The sequence below is a fragment of the Ursus maritimus genome, unplaced genomic scaffold (genome assembly GCF_017311325.1).
Source record: "Ursus maritimus isolate PB19 unplaced genomic scaffold, ASM1731132v1 scaffold_28, whole genome shotgun sequence".
In the NCBI taxonomy this organism is placed as follows: Eukaryota; Metazoa; Chordata; class Mammalia; order Carnivora; family Ursidae; genus Ursus; species Ursus maritimus.
In genome coordinates, this window is record NW_024425341.1 from 36,445,219 (window position 1) to 36,466,095 (window position 20,877).

At 37.4% G+C, this 20,877-nt stretch overlaps 1 pseudogene; it reads right to left on the bottom strand.

The window, feature by feature from the left end:
- Positions 1–18,446: 18,446 nt before the first annotated feature.
- LOC103680967 lies at positions 18,447–19,414 on the bottom strand (annotated as a pseudogene).
- Positions 19,415–20,877: the final 1,463 nt, after the last annotated feature.

Genomic DNA, 20,877 nt, shown 5'->3' on the forward strand with positions numbered 1-20,877 from the left:
TTCCAGTATTATGTTAAATAAAAGTGGGAGCCTGGACATCCTTATCTTGTTCTTGATCTTAGAAAAAAAGCTTTCAGTTTTCCCCATTAAAGATGATGTTAGCTGTGGGTTTTTCATAGACTGCCTTTATTATGTTGAGGTGTGTTCCCTCTAGACCTACTTTGTTGAGGGTTTTTATCATAAATGGGTGTTGTACTTTGTCAGATGCCTTCTCTGGATCTATTGAAATGATCATATGGTTTTTATCCTTTGTCTTGTTAAGGTGATGTATCATGCTGATTGATTTGCAAATATTGAACCACCCTTGCATTCCTGGACTAAATCTTACTTAATCATGGTGACTGTTTTTTAAAATGTATTATTGGTTTGGTTTGCTAATATTTTGATGAGGATTTTTGCATGTATGTTCATCAGCAATATTGGCCTGTAGTTCTTTTTTTGTAGTGTCTTTGGCTTTGGTATCAGGGTAATGTTAGCCATGTAGAATAAATTTGGACACTTTCTTTTCTCATTTATTTTTTGGAATAGTTTTATGTTGTCCAATTTGTTGGCTTATAATTTTTCATAATCTCATATTTGCATTTCTCTGATGTAATTTCTCCTTCATTCCTGACTTTAGTTATTTTAGTTCTTTTTCTTTTTAGTCTGGCTAAATATTTATCAATTGTTTACCCTTTCAAAGAACCAGCTCTTGGTTTCATTGATCTGTTCTTTTTTTTGGTTAGTTTATTTTAGTGTCTGTTTCATTTATTTCTGCTCTAATTTTTATTATTTTCTTTCTTCTACTGGCTTTGGGCTTTGTTTATTATTCTTTTTCTAGCTCTTTTAGGTGTAAGTTTTGGTTGTTTGATATTTTTCTTGTTTTTTTTTTTGTTTGTTTTTGTTTTTGATGTAGGCCTGTACCGCTATAATCTGCTTTCTTAGAACTGCTTTTGCTTGCATCCCAAAGATTTCAAACTGTTGTATTTTCATTTTCATTTGTCTTCATGTTTTTTGATCTCTTTGATTTCTTTGTTGATCCATTCTTTTGTATGGAGTATTTAGTTCATTTATACTTAAAGTCATTATGGTAGATGTGTATTTATTGACATTTTGTTATTTTATGATTGTTGTTGTGGTTCTTCTCTGTTCTTTCTTCTTCTCTTGCTCTCTGTGGCTTGATAGCTTTTTCAGTGTTAGCTTGGATACATTTTTCTTTACTTTTTGTGTACATATGATAGGTTTTTGATTTGTGGTTACCTGTGACTTTTTTCCTGTCATATTTTTCTTCTTTTGTCACTCCTTTGTTACTGCCTTTTCTTTCCACTCAAAGAATTTCCTTTAACATTTCTTGTAAGACTGGTTTAGGGCTGATGAACTTCTTTAATTTTTGTTTGTCTGAGAAACTCTCTCTCTCATTCTATTCTGAATGCTAACCTTCCTGTGTTGAGCTTCTTGGTTGTGGGTTTGTTCCTTTCAGCACTTTGAATATATTATGCCACTCTCTTCTGATCTGCAAAATTTCTGCTGAAAACCAGCTGATAGCCTTGGGGAGTTTCCCTTCTATGTATTTTCTTTTCTACTGCTGCTTTTAAAATTCTCTCTTTATCACTGCCTTTTGCCATTTTAATTATTATGTATCTTGGTGTGGACCTTCTTGAGTTAATTTTGTTTAAGGGCTCTCTGTGCTTCCTGGACCTGGATGTCTGTTTCCTTCTTCAAATGAGGAAAGTTTTCAGCTATTATTTCATATAAAGTTTCTGCCACCTTTTCTCTCTCTTCTCCTGTTTGGATCCCTATAATGGGAATGCTATTACATTTTAATATGCCATAGAGTTCCTTTAACCTATTTGTATTTTTTATTTTTCCTTTTTGCTATTTAGCTTGGTTGCTTGCCATTACTCTGTATTCCAGATCACTGATTCTTTCTTCTGCCTCCTCTAATCTGCTATTGATTCCTGTTAATGTATTTTTAATTTCAATTACTGAGGGGTTTTTTTGTTTCTTTTTTATATTTTCTCTTGTTGAAATTCTAAGATCCTCAACTCTTTTTTCTAGCCCAGTGAGTATCTTTAGGACCATTACTTTTAATTTTTTTCAGTTATATTGCTTATCTCCATTTCATTTAGCTTTTTTTGTGGTGTTTTTTTCCTGTTCTTTGATTTGAGACAAATTTCTTTGTCTCCTTATTTTGTCTAACTTTCTATGTTTCTGTATATTAGGAAAGTCAGCTATATCTCCTGATTTTGAAAGTGGTGCCTTATGAAGAAGAGATCCTGTGGTGCTTTGTAGTGCAATGCCTCTTGTTTTCCAGAACTGCATATTTCAGGGTGTCACATATGTGAGTTGTGTGTGCCCTACATTGTGGCTGAGCTGTGTTTGCTTTCAGTCCAGTCAGCTCCAATGGCCCATTTTGCTTGTTGTGGGTACACTGGACAGGGTTTGGTCCCTGTGCTGTAGAGGGGCCAGTCTGAGGCCCCTGCAGGCTTATAGCTGGGTGGTATCAACAGTCAAACTTGATACCTGACACCAGTCTGTCTGCTGGGACTGCAGTCCTACTAATTGGCAGGGCGCTGTCTGTGCTAGTGGCTATAAGGTTTGTATGTGGTTATCTTAACCTCTCTCCAGGGCAAAAGTTGCTTTGGAATGGGACTTCCCTGCTGAGGCCGCTTGCAGAGTGTGTCAGGGCAGGAGCTGCTTTGGAAGGGCTCCTGTGAAGTGGGGTGACTGAAATGGGGTAGATCCCTAGGAGAACACAGGAGCAGGGTACACAGTGCTAGCAAGGTAGGTGGAGACTATTTGTGCTGGGTCCGCAAGTGTCCTGCTATCTAGGTGGGGGATGATGGGGGAGTGGCACCTGCAGATCCTTTGTCCTTAGAGAAGTCTCTTAAAAAATCCCTGCCACTCCAGTGTACATCCTGAGATTAGTAAATAAATCTTCACATATACCCAGGGGCTTCTCAGACTGTTGCTTCTGTGCTGTATTTTGGCCAGGTTATTTGTTATGCTGGCTCTTTAAGGGCAGAGACTGTTTTCTGTTGCCCTCCTGCTCTCCTGGAGCTAAGCTTACTGATATTTAAAGTGCCTAGAGTTAAGTCCCACTGATTGTACAAACTTATGAAGTTAAGCTCCACTGTTTTTCAAAGCTGTATGTTTGGAGACCTGTCTTCCCAGTGCAGGTCCGCCATGTCTGGGGTGTCTATGGGTGTATGATCTTCTCATTTCTATTTAATTGTGGTGTCCCTCTCATTTGTGCTTAGTCTTGCCAGGAGTTTGGTTTCTGACCCCTGTTTCTAATTTTCCACCCTTCTTACCCTTTTAATGTGGCCTCTTCTCCATGATTAACTGTGGAAAGTGTGTTCTGCTAGTCTTCAGGATGGATTTTAGAGTTTGTTGCATCGATGTGGCTACAATCTCAATGTATCCATGGAATGAGGTGAGTTCAGGATCCTCATTCTCTGTCAATTTCCCGAAAGTCTGAGAACAGGATGCATTAGGGGAAATCTATCCCCATGGAAACCAAAAAATTGGAGAAGAAGTGGATCTCTTCTGGCCTTCCTCAAGAGTTCTTTCAGGATCCCTTGAGTAATAGATTTTAATTTAGGAGAACTCAAGTAATCTAATAATAATAGTATTACAGTTACCTGTAAATACGTCATTTCAGTGGTTCCCAAAGTTTTACAGTACCTTGGCATCATTATCTGTGACTGTAATGACTCCAGGTATTTGGGTTTTCTTTCAAACTTATGTGAATCAAATATACCAGCAGGACACCCAGGCACTTAGAAACCCAACCCATAATACTTAAAGCTTTATGTCCCTATCACTGCACTCTAGGAATGCAGAATTAAGCTAGACACAGTCCCTGCCCACAGGCCTCAAGAAAAGAGAGTCAAGAGGCAAATAAATTATTTCACAATGGGATGCTGTGACAGAGAAGTATGTAAAATATACAAGAAAAGCAGGTGGCTACAATTTAATGGGTGCTTTGTTTCAATATCCATTATTTCCAATCTGGAGGATCCTGGAAGGACTGTATTGATTAAGGGGCTCATTGACTTTGTGGCTGTTAGTTGTGTTCAACCAGTGGGGGAACCCCAGGAGGAGATGAAGGAAGGAGGTTGGGATATTCTTCCCTTGGCTTACTCCACAGGCCGCAGTGGTGGCTCTAACCAGAGCCTATGGCTCCTAACAACTGAACTCTACAATGGGCAGTAGTGCTCTTTCTTCTTTCCCTATCAGGACTAGGAAATTTAAGGGCTCCCTACCACCTGGGATACTGAGTTACACACCCTGCCCAAACCTATGTAAATGGTTTCTTTATTAAGCTCTCCTCAAATTACCGGATTCCTGTGTGCCGACTGTTTCATGATTTGCTCGAGTCAAGGGCTTTGAAGAAAATTCTGGAATCAGTAATGGAGAGGTCTTAGGAAATGTTGCATCACCAGTGCTCTTGATGGCACAGAAACTGATATCATGCAGAAACATCATGGACATTAGTGAATTTCACTTAGTGGTGGGTTCAAATGAATCGTCTCTGAATGTCAAGAATTTCTGGAAATAATAAACCATATGTTTCATTGATGTATTTCTCTTTTGAATGCCTAGTAGTGATATATGATTTTTAAAAATCTTCATTTTAATAAGTCTACCTATTTCATTAAGTACAGAATAAAAATCTTAAGTGACAAGAAAGTATTGAATCACAATTGGCAGGATATATTCTTTTTTAATGAAACATAAAATGATAGTGAATCATAAAATCAATGCCATTTTAGATTGAATAAAATATAAAGGTTTTGATGTGAATGCTACCTAGTCTGATGTGAAAATTGTGTTCTCTGCTTTCTTTCTGGACCATATTGCCCACTGTTCCTTCATTTCCAGCATTTCGGAATTACTTTTTTTTTTAAAGATTTTATTTATTTATTTGAGAGAGAGTGCGCACGAGCAGGGGGAAGGGATAGAGGAAGAGGGAGCAGACTTCCTACTAAGCAAGGAGCCTGGTGCAGGACTCGATCCCTGGACCCTGGGATCATGACATGAGTTGAAAGTAGATGCTTAACCGACTGAGCCACCCACACACGCCAAGAATTACTTTATTTTAAATGTGTCTCAAAATAGCCTATGTTTTTGTGTTATGACCATATTGTTTAAGTCTTACTTTCACCAATACGTACATTTAGTGATGATTACAAATCCTTTTGTCGTATTTTCCTTTGTCATCTCTTGGTTCACTGAGATTCACTCTCCAGTAGTTTCTTAAAGAACTCCTAGGAACAGTATTTCCTACATTACTGCGCATTTAGGGATGTTTTGCTAACATTTTTGCAGCGAAGGACAATTTGCCTTATGCTTTCTTCTTTCCAGTATCTTGTGGGTGTTGTTTTGCTGTCTTTAGTTTAATTTTGCCTGGGAAAGCAGAGGCCAGTCTTCTACCCTCCTTACAAATAACTCTTTATTTTTTTAGCCTTGCTGTCCCCCAATTCTTTATCTTTAAAATACAACCATTTTCCTGGGATACATTTTGGTGTTGGCCATTCCAGTTTGATTTCCCCTAATATATGGTATGCTTCTTCTTATAGTCATACTCATTTTGTGGTTGCTTTTATTTCCAGAACATTTTCTTAAAATTTAGTTATTCGGTTTTGTTTTCTCAAGATTCCAATTCTTTGTTAGAATTCTTTTATCTGCTTTGTGTACTTTCTTCCTGATCCTTCAGATTCTTTGTCCTCATTTCATTTCATGTACTTTTCTCATCTGTCATCTTTATCCATTAGTGCACTGTCTTTAATTTCTATTCTTCCTAGTGCTCCTTCCAATTTCATTTTCTTTTTCTTTTTTTAAAATCAGTTCTTCAAGCTCATATTTTATTTACTATTATTTAGTCATTTCTCAAGTTATCAAATTTCTGAACTGTGATCCCCCTACATAGAGCTGATTCATTAAGATTTTTTAAACCATTAGGGGCGCCTGGGTGGCACAGCGGTTAAGCATCTGCCTTCGGCTCAGGGCGTGATCCCGGCGTTATGGGATCGAGCCCCACATCAGGCTCCTCTGCTATGAGCCTGCTTCTTCCTCTCCCACTCCCCCTGCTTGTGTTCCCTCTCTCGCTGGCTGTCTCTATCTCTGTCAAATAAATAAATAAAATCTTTAAAAAAAAAAAGATTTTTTAAACCATGGGAAAATATTCAGTCACTTTTTTTGCCTGCACCATTTTTTTCTGGTCAATGTTCTTTCTCTGTTTGTAAGTTTTACTGTTTTGTTTTGTTTTTTCAAAAATTTTCTTACAGTATTTTGTACCAACAATTTCCCAGTTCCTAGTTGTTGTTTTCTGTCCCCCCCCCCACCCCCAATCATTAAACGAGTTAGAGTTTGTGAAAATTTTCTAGGTAAGAGGAGAGTCAGAGGAACCTTCCATATATTTTAATATAACAGATTCTGTCCTTTGCTGCCATGGAGACAGATAGCTTCCTACAAGTGTGTCTGGCCAGTTGTTACATTTCTTCTTTTGTAGCTCATTTCCTCCACCTCTTTGAGACAAACCAGGTTCAAGAAGCCTTAGGTGTTGAATCCTGATTTCTCCACAAATTGTTACAAGGAACATAGTTGTATGTTTTAGTTGAGGGAACCATTTTCAGAAAGTATACTTTCTGCCATTTCCTGAGCTCTGCCCACTTGGGTCACCTCTAATTCCTCATGCTTTTCCTCTTCAAATTTGCCTGTCTGCTCAGCTTCCCCTTCCTTCCTTCCCTCCTTCCTTCCTTCCTATCTTTCACATTTTGTACATTCATTTTAGACTCAAGGGATTACATTCATCTAGTTTTGCTCAAAATGAAGGTTTTTTTTCTTTTGTAATTTCTAGGAAGAGAAGAGGGAAGATGATTTATGCAGCAATGCTTGTATCAAAATCTACTTAGAAATGTTTGAATTTGTATTAAATTTATGTGCATATATTAGGGTAACATTCAGTTTAATTAAATGTTAAATCATAGGGTAGAAGATAACTGTATCCTTGCCCCCCAAAAGCAAAACTATTTACAGAAACAGCAAAATCCATAGAAATTTTCAATTTCATTTGATACCCAGTCTAGAATCTATTACCAATTAAATAATGTTTTGAAGGCCCTACCCGCCCCATCTCCACAAATTTCTGCAGTCTTTGCTTGTGCTGTAGGGCCTGGCACCCTCTTCTGAGGGCCAGCCTTCCATTGTGGCTGCCTGCCGTTGCTTAAAACACCTTTTCACTCACAGAAAAGGATCTTCGCTGAGCACAAAATGGCCACACTCTCAACATACACACATACCTTAGAGAGAATACCCAGAAAGTGACAAACTAAGCACATGGCAAATTTAAAAAAATGTAGATATGGCCTAATTTCACCTTCAGTTTTGCTGTTTTGTAGGAAAGATAAGCATTTGTTTCGTTGTGAAGTTGAAATAGCATCTAATAAACAAGAAAGAAAATTAAGTCTTCATAAAGGCTATGATGATTTCTCTTCCGGAAAGGGCTTTGGGTGCATTGCTATTTACCTGAACGTAATGTCCTTCAAAGCACAAGATGATATCTAAGCTATTTGAGGTTTGTTCTGACCTCCTGCCCTGTGATTTAGGTGTTTATTTGTGATGTATTCTGTTGATCCCATTAAAAATCTCTGCAAATGGGTGACAGAATGATGTGCTTTTTAAACTTGTTGTATGCTGTCTTTTCAGATTGAAAATTTTCATATTAGAAATGCATTAAATGGTTATACACAACTAATGAATCATCGAGCCTTACATTGGAAACTGGGGATGTACTGTATGGTGACTAACATAATATAATAAAAAATCATTTAAAAAAATGCATTAAATGGTTGTGATTAGAACACCAGCATTAGCTGGAGAGAGATAGATGGTTCTTTCTGACATGAAAAAAAAGAAGCAACAATATAAAAATTCAGGACCTTTTCTTCCTTATTCCTTGTAACAAAAATGGAACTTTTCAGCATGGAAGCAAAATGCATGCTTAGACAATTTCTTCAACACTATTTAAAAATCTCCTGAGGTAGCCACTTGTTCTGTACCTATGTGGAACTCCAAAAAAGGAGCATACTCTCTCAGCATTGGTGATTGAGCTTCCTATAAATTTCTTTAATTTAACAACAACAAAAAAGACAAGTCATCTCTTCTCACTCAATAGAAGCTTAGGTTGGGGACTTGTTATGTTTATTTTATTTCTACTACCTAAACCAACTTTCGTTCTGGCCAGAATAATCAGCTTGTGTTTATCTCAGATTTAATGAAATGCACTAAGGTTTTACTTCAGTAGTTCAAATGCATGTGGAATACGAACTGTTGTGTTTCTCATGAGAAAAAAATCCAATTTTAAAGACAGACTCAACTAGTCTAGTGACTTTAAGATCAGATTTATTCTGTAGAATTTTACATGGCAGAAGAAAATTTTTGAATATTTGACTTTGAAATGTTTGTGAATTTTTAGCTATAGACGAATGTATGTTTTAGAAATGGACTGGTTCCCTTTTAGACAATATTTGAATTTTTCCCACTAATCATATAATTCCCTAAAGTTTTACCCTCTTAAAAAATCTAAATGGCAGTATACTTCTAAGTAAATAAAAGTGGAACTTTAGATTATGTTATATAAGGAGTGCTATTTTACAGTTTATGTCTTCAAGAATCAATTTCTTTTTTTTTTTTAAAGATTTTATTTATTTATTCGACAGAGATAGAGACAGCCAGCTAGAGAGGGAACACAAGCAGGGGGAGTGGGGGAGGAAGAAGCAGGCTCATAGCGGAGGAGCCTGATGTGGGGCTCGATCCCATAACGCCGGGATCACGCCCTGAGCTGAAGGCAGACGCTTAACCACTGTGCCACCCAGGCGCCCCCAAGAATCAATTTCTAACATTTTTATAACTGTTGTATAGTTGAAACATGGCCCAATTGGTCTCATCAAATCATGGCTGAATTTTCCATGAATGAGAGGTTTACCTATCCTGCCTTATTCGCCTGCCACCCATTCTTTGCCTTCTAGGGCTCAGCCTAATCTGTAGGATAGAAGGATAAAACAGGTAGACAATCAGTCAATAATTCGAATTCAAATAACTAGGTGACTGGAATCAGATAGAAAAATCCTTCAAAATTAACTGAGTTTTTCGACTTCTCTCCACATATTTTAGCATACTGTAGACTCGAGATGTGATTTTTCAGCATGCATACAGTTGTACTTTAGTACCAAAGACTTCATTTAGGACTATTTCACCTGGGAAATACTTTGACAAGTAAATGCTATTGCAGAAGATGCAGTAACATTAGCATTTTTTTTTAAGTCAAAACATTGTGTAAAAAACATTGTGTACAGATGGTGAGTAACTGGCTCAACAAATTCTTGGTTTCAAGAAATAATGTCTGATGTAAGTAACCTCAAGAATAGCAAGTTTTATCATAACGGTGTATAGGGATTGGCATCAAAAGGCCATTGGGACTTAGCTGTTCTTTCCATCTCCCTCTCTCTCAGAAGCCATGTAGACCCTTGCAAAGTGTATCTATAACTGGTCTCCCCTTTCTCAGCTGGCTTTACGCCGGCCTCTACTCGTACCTGTGCCTTACTCTATCATAGCTAACTGGCCATCTTACCCGTTTCTCGATTTCAGGTTACTGAAATTGGAATGTGATTTCCCTAGTTTACCTGTTCTTTTCTACTACCACTGAAAGAGGAGTCTAACTTCCCTCCCTTTAAAACTGGCCTTGCCATAGTGATCTGCTTGATAGACGGAGTTCTAGAAGTGACCTGGAAGAAGGACTTCCACGGTTAGGTCGGAAGAAGCCTTCTAGCTTCTACCTGGGCCTCTGGGAGAACAACAGTCTCTTCTGGAGCCTTGAGCTGCTGTGTTAACCACCTTGCTTGAAAGACATGCACAAAGGCTCTGAGATCACATTGAAAGAGGGAAGAGCCCTGCTGAGTCCAGGCTTCCAGGGTCCCCACCAAGATACCAGCCATGTGAGTGAAGCCATCTTGGACTGTCCAGCCCAGCCCAGCTGACTAACGCCACCTGTCCCCAGCCAATGCTGTGTGCAACAGAATCACACACATGAGCACTGCCTGCCTAAGTTCCTGACCCACAGTTATAATATTTAGTAAAATGGTTATTGTTTTAAGCCACTAAATTGTCAGGTAGTTTGTTTTACAGCAATAAGTAACTGAAATACCTCTACTTCCATCAACTGAGACTCAAATGAATTCAGAGCAAGTCTATCCCAACAAGGCCAGCAGGTGGCAGTTTCCTTGAACAAAAAATGCATGTCATTAGGGCTTTCACTTGAAATTCTTAGGTTGATTGCTGCCCTGAATTTCCCTTGAAGCTGTAACAAGGAGAAACAGGATTAAGTTACAGCTAGACTCTGATGGGATTTAGATTAATAATATGAAGGAACATCTAGATGAAACTACTGACGTCACTAGCCAGGCAGGTTGCAACTTAATCATAGTAAAAAGAGGATAATCGTAGTTGAAAAAGATATGCATTTGGTTGACATAATTATATCTAAAACTTAAGGCCTCTTGTTGTCAGTTTCTTTCATGAACATCTGAAGAAGAGAAATTTAATACATTTTAATAATGCCTCAGTATTTTTTGAGCCTTGGCCTAAATGCATTTTGCAGATAGTCATTTGAAAGTGAAAGATATGCATGTGAAAAAGTTGTGTATAGATATTTTTGGAGAAAAAAACCCTAAAGCTTCAAAATCAGTTACATAGTCATTATTAACTGAAAATTTCTCATAATCCGTGGCAGTTACTGAAAGACAACTATTTTCCCCCAAATGTCGTAAGTTTCAGCCTTCTGTCTACACATTTCTCCAGAAATCTCCACAAGCATCTGTGTAGTGTGATTATTGTCAGGTACATTCTGACTTGCTCTAAAATAGTTGGATCTCTCAATTCATCTTATCGATATAGAGTAAAAAACTTGATATCACCAAGAAATTTCTGTGACTTGTTAAAAATTAATACATGTAGGGGCACCTGGGTGGCTCATTCGGTTAAGCATCTGCCTTCCGCTCAGGTCATGATCCCAGGGTCCTGGAATCAAGCCCCACGTCAGGCTCACTGCTCAGTGGGGAGCCTGCTTCTCCCTCTGCGCTGCTCCCCCTTCTTGTGCACACGTGCTCTCTCTCTCTGTCAAATAAATAAAATCTTTAAAAAATTAATAAAATATGAAAAGGAGACTCTTTGATCCTTGTTAAGTATCTTCTGTTTTTCCATTGGACTAACTGGGGCAGCTGTGTTAATTATAATTAATTGCAAATCTTCTTTTAGAAGAACTGCTTCCTCTCTTTGATCCATGAGATTTGAGCTGACAGGAGACCCACCTCTAACTCCAAGGGTGAAATGTCATGGGCTTCAGTGACTCAACAGATCTTACCCCCTTGGCCAAAGGGTTTTTCTTACAGATGGGCAAATAATCTAATATTTTATTAAATTTTATTAATTTAATTTAATTTTATTTTTTAGTAAGGTGGTATGTTCTGGGGCTTTTGCTAAAATAAATGCTCTTTCTCTAGTGTGTAGGAGCTCCTGAAAGGCACCTTCTTTCTGTGCTTGGATGTGAGATTGGAGGTCTGAAACACAGTAACCATTTTGCTACGAGGAAGGGACATCATTGGCCTACAAAGTGTTCCCTGTAAAGCTGAAAAAAGCAGCCTAGTGAGACAAATGCAACCGAGTCCTTGGTGACTAATTTGAGCCACTGGACGAAGACTCACCTCAGGTATAGTTCCAGATTTTGCTTTTATAAGAACCAGTAAGTTCTCCTACAACAAAGATGAATTTTATTTTGGTTCATGTTTTGCAACTAAGAGATTTCTAACTGACACAATGTCTTCTGTTTTGCCACAGCATCTTTCAATGATTTGGAGATAAACCTCAAGTTCCATTAGGTCAGGGATTCTTGTCTGTTTTGTTCACTGCTAAATTGTATTGCCTTGAACACTGCCTGGTAATATTAAGTGCTCAGCAAATATTTGTTGATGGGATGTACAAATATAATTCAACCTTTAAGAAAATCAGTGTTGTTAATAACACATGCCTAGTGAAAGAACCTAAGTGTGTATTCTTACAGGACACACATAAAATGAGAAATACCTAAAAATTTGTAAATATGTTTTTGAAAAAAACGAAAATTATTAATGAGTTTCAGCCAGCACTGTGCTGGAATTGGCTTGTACTGCGGGAGAATGGATTCTATCCATCTCTTTCCAACTCTACATCTGCCGATTACACAATGATAGTTTGAAATTGTTCATGGTGTGAGTTTTCATACCACACTAATCAACAAACACTAGAAACCAGGCATTTTATTCACCCCCAGAAAGCCCGTTTAACATTATTTATTTCTCCCAGAACAAACTTTCAGTGACATGAGCGTTTTCTCGTAGAAGAATAAAAGTTTTAAATTTTAGAGTTGGAAGGAAACTTTGAAGTTTTCTAGTTGCATATCTTAAGTTTACAGAGGAGAAATCTGAGTCTCAGGCTAAGTCACTGAGGCCATAGCACACCTGGATACCTTATTTGTGTGGGTAAATCAGGTGATATCCCTTTTATGGGATTTTTACCCATATTTATTATTTTTATGTTTTCTTCCCAGAGGTAAAGAAGCAAACATCAAACCAAAAATATTCGCAGTTTATGTAGTCATTGTACTTTTATTTGGCGTGTTTGATTGATCGTGATAACTTTGTACTAGTCAACACGATCTACCTAATTACAGGATTTCTAATATTATTAAACTTTCTCCCTAAGTCAGATACGATAATTAAGACAACAATATTTAGACCTTTGCTGTTGAGATTGGGTCTTTGAAAAAAAAAATAAACTAGTGAAAATATAAGTCCCAAATTAGAAAAACCAGTCAGGGCAGGTTTGCTTCTGTTGATCAGACTGGGATCATGGTGGGGTGAGTCCAGAAGAGCAATAAGAGACTCGAGGTCTGATTCAGAGATGATTTGCCCAGTTGGCATGATGTCCAGCTTTTGTTCAAACACCCTCCTTTTTTCTTTTATAAATGTCTGCTGTAAAAATGTGCTTAATGAGAATCAAATAAGGACATTGGTTAGAGAGAATTAAGATAGACTACGTAAAATCACACAAGTCGGTCCAGAAAGTATTCTACAGATAAATAGCTTTAGAATCATAAAGCCCAGGGGCGCCTGGGTGGCTCAGTAGGTTAAGACTCTGCCTTCAGCTCAGGTCATGATCCTGGAGTCCTGGGATTGAGCCCCACATTGAGCTCCCTGCTCCGTGGGAAGTCTGCTTCTCCCTCTGCCCCTCCCCCATTCCTTCTCTCTTTCTCTCTCTCTTCGCTTGCTCTCAAATCTTTTTTAAAAAGCCCAACTTAACCATTTTATATCTATGTATTTAGAGAAAAGTACCTTACCTCCGTGACTTATTTTTTTATTTTAAAATTAGCAAAGTTGAATAACACTTTGATAACTCCTTCATATTTTAACATTTATTGGTTCTAAGTGTGCTGTCCTTCCACAGAAAATCTAGTACATACACTGTAATGAGGACTAAAGGTAGGTCTGTTGAAGGAGAGCAGATGTAGGACAGATAACCCGTTATATAATTTCCAGGTAGAGTCTTTTAGAAATTGACCACTTAAGAAGTTGTACTTAGTAAAGCAGTATTGTCTTTAGTATTAAATTAATTGTTTGAATTCTGATGAAATATATGCTAATTGGCTTTTTAACACCCCCCTCATTGCTATGTATTCAGTCTAAACAGATATAAAAAATATTAATTTCTGATATATAAAGAAACAGTTCATTCATTTATTCAACAATTATTTATTAGATGCCAAAGAGTCTCTGTCTTCAGATATTTGAATCTAGGAGGAGGAACTCACTATTCAAGAAGTTCTAAGACAGTGGTGAATTAATATAAAATAAATTGATTCAGTGAAAGAGTAGAGTTCATCAAGACTAGTGTATTTAATCAAGTGTTCATGGAGAGGGTGGTTTTCGTACTCAGTCTTAGAGAGTATGCGTGACATAGTTAAGCGGGGAGAGTACATAGGATATTCCCTGGGAGCTGAGAGCACAAAGGGAGTTCATATCTGCTCTGGGAAAGTGAGCCTATCAATCTGAATACAATAGAAGCTTCCTCTGGGAAACTAGAATGACACAGGGTGGAAAAAGTATATGAAACCCAGTTCTGAAGATTGGCTGGATATATCAACCTAAAGAGCTGGGTGACCTCTGTATCTACAAGGGTTTTATTTTCTACTGTAATGCACAAACTTGACACATTTTCTTTGACAGGAAGCTTTCCAAGTGTTTGTACATAGTTTCAGTATTATTTTGAATCTTTACTGCTTTGCCTTAGTCCTAAAAAGAAAGTTTAGAAATGTGGACATTGTGCCCTTTTTGTAGAGAGGAAATAAGGCTGAAATGTTAACACAGCTGCCTGAATACAATCCATTAAGCACAAAACCCTAACGAATAGTATGTAACATTTTTGTTACACAGAAATCTGCCCAGCTATTGTCAGTGGAAATCTTCCGGATTGAATCAGGCCAGCTATCTAAGCGGTGGAGGGGGAAAAAAGGGCTGAGTAAACAAAAGGCCAAGCTAAGAAAATAGCAGAGATTTTTTTTTTTTTTAAACTCCAATTGTAGGAAACCATTTGTGAAATAAAAACAAATTGGAACTGTAGAAATATATAATAATAGTTATTTTACAAATAGGGATACTAAAGCAAAATGCTTACAAAGCAGGTGAAATTACCTAAAAAAGTTGAAGTTAATGAAAAAAGCAATAATAATGTAGATAGCAGGCACTCTGTCTCTTCCCAAATTCCTGGGCTGGAAGTGGGTTTCCCATGGTCTTTATGGTAGTTAACTAGGTGCATGCTTTATAGTGTAAAACTTATTTACATGTTATTTATTCCTTGCAATCAGAGTATGTGGTAGATATCATGATTCCCATTTTGTAAATGAGAAAACAAACCAGTCAGAAAGTGGTGGTAGAGACAAGACTTAAAATAAGCTTCGTGGAAGGGTTGAAATACAGAGTGTAGGCTATTGCTGTTTCTCTCCCATTTCATAAGCTTTTATGGGCTATTCCATTCTGTGGAGGTTTGCGGTAACACATTTACCATAACACTGTAAGAGGAGCTAGTGAGGTTGAATTTGATTTTCTGGGGTAGTGTGGTTTTGAACTTTCTAATGCCAAACTATTTTAAAGACCTTTAGATAAAGGTAGTGTACAAAAAGGTTTTTTTCCTCTTTTGAAAAACTTTCTCCAAACAATAAAGAAAAAAGTGAAAGAAAAACTCAATTATCAATGAAATAAGGAGACTGATGATAATCCTCAACCCTACATTTTGAAAGATAATACCACCAAATGCTCAGAAATCTGAAATGAAGGGGGTTACTGATAGCCTATGGCCTTCAAAGCTCATAAAGAACCGGCTTTTCCAAAAGCCCACTGTGAACGTGATTGTCAAGGGGGCAAACGAGTGAAATAAGGAGGGAAACAGTAGTCACTTGAGGCTAAGAGCAGGCCACCTATATCTCCCGAATGTTGAAAAGGAAGGGGAAATGTTTCCAGTGTTACCGATGACAAAAGAAAATTCAGAAAACTTTACTTGATATGAGTATTTTACTGAGTGAGAAACTGTTGGTGAACAGGGAGACTTCAAAACCTAAAGTTGTTAGTAGTTACAGCTCAGTTATGAAGCAAGAATGAATAAGTACATTGTTTTTTATTTTCAGTAATTTGCTACTGGAAACTCACTTTCCTCTCCTCTCCTGCTTGAGTTTACTGGTTTGTGGCTGATTAGCTAGGAAGCTCTAAGGTCACGCTGACATGAAGAAGGCTTAAGCTTTGTTTAAGGTCAGAGTCAGCATTTCAGGGAACCAATACAATTTGATATTTTGGTTATGTGACTGGGAGTGTTTGGTCTAGTGTTTGGTGTAGCGGTACATTCAAGTTGTGGTCTCCACTTTAGCTTTTATTTAACACCAATAAAGAGAAAGTGGCAGAGTTGGCAAAATGTTTTGGGGTACGTAATCGAAGCAAACCTGTTTGGCGTTGCGTCCTTCCTCACTGCCTCCCCTCTGCTCTTGCCTTTGGTTTCCCACGTTTGGTTTAGTAAATAATTTACTCAATACAGGAATAATGAATAATTTACAAAAAACCATCATGGAATCTATCACAAAGGTTTAAAAAAGGAAAACAATAAAGCCAAAAGCAAATGAAAAAAATATCACACAAAAGGAATTAACCAAGGAAACAGAAGAAGAATTCAAACAGCTTTCTGCTCTTTCAGAGAACTTTCTCTCCCTCTTGTTCTCTCTCCCTCTCTGGATCCACAAAGTTACAAAGGCTTAAAGAGATACTAACAGACAAGAGGACTAAATGAAGTGGCAGGACTCAAGTAATAAAGGGAAGGAAAATATGAAAGCATTATAAAAATAAAAGCAATATAAGAAGAAACAAAAACAATAAAAAACTTAAATATGGGGAAATAGTGAACAAGCCTAATTAATAATCAATAAAGTGAAAAAGAAAAAACTACAAAAATAATTAGTAATAAATATAAAGAGTTGGAATATATCTTAAGTAATGCTCCTGAAGAATGGTCCCATCCAAAATGCCAGTAGCACCCACTCTTAGAAGCACTAGAGGTGACGTACAGCTTTGAGCCTGAAGTCAGACTGTCTGGAAGTGGACATGGGTCTTCTCATCCTCATCATTGCTACTCCCCATCCCCCCACCCCCCACCGAATTTAAAATGTAAAAGAAGAGAGTCAAAGGTGCATCTATCTGCTGACCTCCCTTTTCTTTGTGGATTTGGATGTGATGTCTTCTGAGACTGTGTGTGGAATAGGAGGCTTGAAAATAGTGTAAAAGTCTTAATATAATGGTTTTGGAGGAGGAGAAATAAATACAGTGTTCTACCATATTTATTTATTTAAGGTTGAGGACTATGAGTTAATTTGTAGTGACTGCAATCATTATATTGTGATTATGATTTTTACTAGTGGTTCTTAATCCCTTGGGGGGAGCAGTGGAGTAATTGAAGGTTAAATTGATCTGGAGTCAAAGTTTTATATGACACGTGGGAAAGAAGGACAAAAGACAAGGGAGTTGAAGATATATTTTTTTTAATTTTATTTATTTATGTGACAGAGAGACAGCCAGCGAGAGAGGGAACACAGCAGGGGAGAGGGAGAGGAAGAAGCAGGCTCCCAGCCGAGGAGCCCGATGTGGGACTCGATCCCGAAACGCCAGGATCACTCCCTGAGCCGAAGGCAGATGCTTAACGACTGCGCTACCCAGGTGCCCCAAGTTGAAGATATTTTAAGAGATTCTTTGAGGTGGTTGACCCTGAAGTCCAGATTGGATAGAGGAGAAATTAAAGACAAAAAGATTTAGAGAAAAGGGAATGGCAGAGAAGTCAGTTGTTGAGTCACTAATCTATTGTCCAATGAATTAAAATTTTTAGTAGCATTTATGATACTGTGAATTTTACACTCTGATTCTGATTGGGCCCTCCTTATTGAAGGAAACTCTTTATATGTTCACTCAGCAAGTACTTGCTGAGCATTGAAAAGCATGGGGCTAGGCCCTTCCTCATTGTCCCCATCTTCAGTGAGGAAGCACCCAAACTACTTTATTTCCAAACCTGATCCCTCTTTTTGTGATCCCATGATCATATTCTCCCATGCATGCTTACTTCCTCCTTTTTTGTTCATGTCATATTTTACACACAGAAACATGCTCAGGACTTTGCATTCCTAATCTTCTATCACCCTTTAATGCTATCTCTTTTTTTAAAAATTTTAATCTCTTTTCTTTTCCCATGTTCACTGACAACTTCTTGAGAAGGTCCAACATGGACTTCAAGGCCTAGCTGAGTTATAACTCCCTCTCTAAATGCTTCCCTGATCGCCACTTGGAACTGTTTGCCCCATCTAGAAAATTACCTTTTAGATGAGAGTTACTGGGTAATTGTTTTTGAATTTAGTGAAGTGAAATATATTCTCTGCCTCACCTGATAGTCAGGAAAATAATTTACTATAACACAGAGTTAGAATAAAGCAATAACAGAAGTATATCTGTTATAAATATCAGGAAGGAACAATTAGTTCTGACAAGGGTAATCCAGGAAGGCTCCATGTAAGAAGATGAATTTAAACTGTATATGGAGGATGAAGAAGATGTTGATGACAAACGGTGGGGAGAAGAGGAAAGTAAGACAGTTTGAACAAAGATATCAAAATACGAGGTACTAACTAATTTTGTATATTTAAAGATAAAATATTTAAATACATTTCCATAGTATTATATGGCCTATAATATTTGTAAATACTTCAATATATAGTTTTAGTTTTAATTTACACACTATTGGCTAGTTAATGTTGAAAGTATTCTTTTTTTTTTTTTCACTGCTTGCTGAATAAACTTTTATTATTGTCTTATCTGAAAAAGCTTCATTGAAAATTGTGGTTTGGTTTATTACCTCTTAGCAGTCTGCTCCTGAGTTCTACGGAAGCTTCCCGCCTTCTGAGCTATCTGAACTTTCTTCTGGGCAAGAGACATTTTGCCATCTCTTTCTTAGGCTTCGTCTCATAGACTGGGTTCTTTGGTATAGCTACGTGAGCTTTCTTATACCTCTTCTCCATCATGTCTGGAGTTCTGTTGTTCTTTATGTATTGAGAGAATTGCTTTTGTAAGCATCCTCATCTTCTTCAGTTAGCTAATACATGTCATCTGCAACTTTCTGTCCCATGATGTGCTTCTGATGTGCTTCTGTATTGAATTCCTTGCTTTCTGAACCATAACCAGGGAATTTTTTGGTACTGTGAGGGAGAGACAAGCCTCCAGCCACAGCTCCTTTGAGGGCCCCACAAACTTTATTTCCAGAAGGAGCTCTGGTAAGCCCAGCATCCAAAAATACCAGGTGAAGGCACCAGTTTGGCAATTAATGCTTTCCACATGGTATTCATCTCCAGTCACCTCCACTGGGCCTTCATGCATCCTGTCCATGCCAAACCTCCTGAGAAGCCTGCAGGCCAGCGACAGATCAGTATGCTACACCGCAGCATAATTTGTCAGGCCAACCTTCACACCGTACGTTGGGAGTTCGTGAGCACGAGCTGCACAGACGAGCATTTGTTTGTTCTGTGGGCATAAGCAGTCTGACAAACGATATCTCTGTTGGTGACATGAACCATCGTCCTGTGTTTAGGTGTATTATATATACTTATTTTATCCTGAGTTACCAAGTGTTTCTAAGCATAGTAATCAGTTTACCCTCTTGTCATCTTCTAAATTTCACTTGGTATCTCTTGAAACAAGCCTTATTCTTGACAACTTTAACAAATCCCATCCTGCAGAACAGAGACCAGTGTCCTCAGCTTGACACAGACCAGCAGGCCCAGCAACGCTCGGGATGGGGGTGGGGCAGTTAATGTTTGAAGTATTCTAATAAGAATATTCCCTATGGGGGTGTTTGGTTAATCTATGGAAAAAAACCCACAATATTACATAGACAGTGACTAAAGTTGCTTGATCTATTCTTGTCTCTCTGTCTCTTAAGTAAAGCAGTATATTTTATTAGATGAACACTATTTCACCAACAAAAAATCAAATAAGTGAATTGGGTACTATAAGCTTTTATACCTATACTTAAACATCCTGTAAGGATCTAGTGAACCCAGTGCCTCAAGTTCTCAGAATGGCTCTGTATGGGTAGAATTCTTGAGCTAGTCCTGTGTCTAAAAGATTGCCAAGAATTTTTTGGTGCCTGACTCAAAATAAAAGACTAGCTCTATGTTACTTGTATAATATTCTAATACTTGCCTCAAATGATCTTTTCGTAGAAGAGGAACTACATTGAAGCATATAAGATACACTGTGTGACTGTTTTGTGCCTGTTGGCTAATAAATGTGTGAGTGCTGGAATTCCATATTACATTTATTCTCATTGTAACATACTCCATGGTAGTAAGTTTATAAAGAGTAATTACTCATCTGTCTTTAAATACACGAGGTTTGCAGTGTTTTCCAAAAGTAATCCAACAATTATGAACAACCAAACTTAGGTAAAACAGTTTATAATGACAATTTTTAAGAAAATAAGTGGTCTGCTATTAAGATCAAGCCTCTTGTTACTGTTTAGGGAGATGATAAATCCATGACCCTTTAGCATACATAAGAAAAATATTTTTTTTAGCAGACTTTTCAAAATATTCCTAATTTAGAGTTTCTGACTAAGCCTGTTAACTTTAATTCATTCTTTCATTCATTCATTCACCTTTATTTATTGGATCCTACTTCTTTGCTACCCTCTTTCTAAGGGTCAGGGATAAAGTGGAGAATAAGACAGACAAGGTCCTTGCCTTCACACGCCTACATTCTATGGTAGCACAAGACATTCAGTGTTCAAGAATTCTAAATAAGATTTCCAGTTGTTCTCTTGGTTTTCCATGTGGTTATTGAGAAATGAAACAAAATTCAGTCTTGGTATCTATATTTTTTTTCTTTAAAAATTTAGTACATTACCAAAACACATTCACCAAAGCAACTTCTTTTTTCTTGGTTAAGAAACTGGTTATTCTTATCAAACAAATAGAGACTTACCTTCTTTTTTGTATAAATTATATATTTTCAACAAGTGCCAGGCACTGTTTATGGAAAGCTTTTTTTCCAAACAGGTACAACCTATGTTACCAGAATAATTTCAATCTCAGTAATTATAAGTTAAACAATAATAATAATAATAACATATGTACAGTACACTTGTATATGCAATGCATTCTCTTAAGAAATGGGAGGATTCAAAAGTAGTGAAAGAAAATTTCCTATTCTACAGTCACTTGTACTTAAG